We start from the raw sequence: 2,500 nt of genomic DNA, 5'->3' as shown, positions 1-2,500 counted from the left end.
GTCGAACGCCGGTCGTCGGTGCTCGCTCTCCACGTGCGTGAGCGGCCCGAGTTCTTCCGGGCCCGGTTCCCCTTTGGCGCGCGAGAGCCGCCCGCGTGCGCGGGAGGGAGGGGTGCTCGGCACGGCCCCTCCCGGAGGCGCACCCGCCCCCCTTCCGTCGTCTCTTCGCCCGCCGGGCGACGGCCGGCCGTCCGGCCGTCGCGCGCAACGGCGGCCGATGGCGCAAGGCGATGGCCAACGTGTGTAAAAAGGGTGCGCGCGGGAAGGCCTTCGGGGCTCGGAGGAGGCGGCTCCTCCGGCCCTTCCCCAGAGCGCGGGGGGGGACGCGGGGCTTTGCCGCCCGGCAAAATCCCGCTCTCCTTGGCCGAGCGGCCTCCTCGCGCGGCAGAGGAGCTCCCGAGGGCCGGGCTCCGGCAGTTCCGGGTCGCGCCTCCAGGGGGAGCGCGCACGTGCGCGAGCCGCCGCCGGGTGGCGCGGCGGCGACGGTCCGCACCGTCGTCGCCGTGGCCTCTCTCGGCCGGGGGTGTGCGAGGTTTCTCGGTGGCTGGGCCGTGTTCCCCGCGCCGGCGGGGCGGCCCGAGCCGCGGTGGTCCTCTCGGGCGCAGCGCCGGGCTACTGAGGGAAACCCCGGGCCCCGAGAAGGATTGCCGCGGTGATGGCAGCGGACGTCGGGCGCGCCCCCGCCGGTGGACGCTCCCCCGAGGGTGGCAGCGGGGGAGGCACCCCGGCGGGGCCATGCAGGTCGTTTCCCTCACCCCAGGGCCAGGTACCTAGCGCTTCGCGCCTCGGCGGTCTCCTGCCGGTTTCCCTCGGCGTCGTCAAACGCCTGTTGGGGGCCGAAAGGGCCGCCGAGCCGGGCGGAGGTTTAAAGACTCGGGCGGCCCGGCACGGCCCCGCCGCGGCGGCGGCGGCGGTGGCGGCGGCGGCAGCGGGTGTCGGGCGGTGGCGGCGCGGGGCGCCATCGAGGGGTGGGGAGCTACTCCCGCCGATCCCCTGCGGTGGCGTGTCCGTCGCGACCGGCCGCGCTCGCCGTCGTCGGCGTCCCGCCGCGCTTGCCCGCGCGCGGGGGCCACCCGTGCCGGGCCGGGGAAGGGGCGCCCTGCCCCCCCCCTCTCTGCGGCCCGGTCTCGGCGGAGAGGCCGCGGCGCGCGATCGGCCGCGGGGGGCCGACCCCGCTGGCCTCTGCGATGCGGGGCGACGCCGGCAGAGGGCGCGCGCTCTCTGCCTTACCTACCTCAGCTGCGGGGTTGCGGCCGCCGGGGCCCGCCGCGCTCTCTCGCTCTTTCTCCTTAGCCGCCGCCGCGGGCTCGCGGGCGGCGCCGCGTCAGGCGCGACCGCGCGCCTCTCGCCTCGACGGCCTTGTCGCCTCGAACCGCACCGCGGCGGCGCCGGCCGCCGGCCACCCCTGACTCGGAGCGCTGTCCCCGCCCGTTGGGGCGCAGCGCTCGGCCGGCTCCTCCATCGCCGGAGGTCCGGCGGGCGCGGGCGACCCCGTGCCGAGCGGCGGCGTCGCCGCTCGGCGAGTGTCCCCGCCCCCCCCGGGGGGGGGGGACGGTCGGCCGCGAGGCGCCCGCCTTCACCGGCGGCCGTCCCGGCCCGGGCCCCGCCCGTCCGCTTCCCCGTCGCCCTTCCCGGCCGCGTGTGGGCCAAAAAAAAGGGGAGGCGTGCGGGGCGGCCGCGGGGGCGCTTCCCCGTCCGGTCCCCGAGTGGAAACGAGGGGAGCGGGCGGTGCCCCCCGGCTCAGCCGCCGTACGCCTGCCCGCTGGGCGCGTGCTCGCGGAAGGGCAGCTCGGCGGTGCGAAGCGGCGGCGGTCCCGGGAGTGCGGCCGCGGGTGGCGGAGGGGTTTTGCCGAGCGGCAGACCTCGGGCGCTCCGCGATGCCGGCTCGGGTCTCGGCGGCGTCCCGCCTCCGGCGCCGGTGGCGGAGCGCGGCCCGCCGGGCGTTCGCCTTCCGGCGGGCAAGCGGTCCCGCGCCAGGGGTTGCGCCGGCGGAACGGTCCCGCCGCCGCGTGGCGTTTCGGGCGACGTTCAGGGGCCGCTGGCGGGAGAGCCGGCCCCCGCGTTTTGGCGCGGCGGCGTTCCGCGAGTCGGCGGAGCGGTGAAAAGGAGAAGCCAGGGAGTGAGCCGGGAGCGGCGGGGGCCGGCGGTCGCGCCCCCGGCCCGCGAACGCGTAGTCGTCCCGTGATCGAGAGGCCGGGCGGGCCACCGTGCCCCCCGCGGTCCGGCGCGTTGCCGCACAAGCCCCTCCGCGCGGAGGTCGGGCCGAGCCCGGGCGCCTGGGCCGCCTCCGAAGGACGGCACGCGAGGCGGCGTCTCCCCTCGCGGGGGGAGGCGGTCGGGGGCGCGGGCCCCTCCGCCTTTCTTTGGCCGACCTTCGGAGCGTTGCGCGGGGTTTCTCTTTTTTGCCCCGCGCTTTCTCCTCCTCCTCCTCCGTTTGTGTGTGCTCGTACGGTCGAAGCGGGGCGCGCGGGGGCGCGCGCGTCCCTGCAGAAACAGAAAA

The sequence above is a fragment of the Sturnus vulgaris genome, unplaced genomic scaffold (genome assembly GCF_052056855.1).
Source record: "Sturnus vulgaris isolate bStuVul1 unplaced genomic scaffold, bStuVul1.hap1 Scaffold_179, whole genome shotgun sequence".
In the NCBI taxonomy this organism is placed as follows: domain Eukaryota; kingdom Metazoa; phylum Chordata; class Aves; order Passeriformes; family Sturnidae; genus Sturnus; species Sturnus vulgaris.
Note: the sequence above shows the minus strand (reverse complement) of the source record.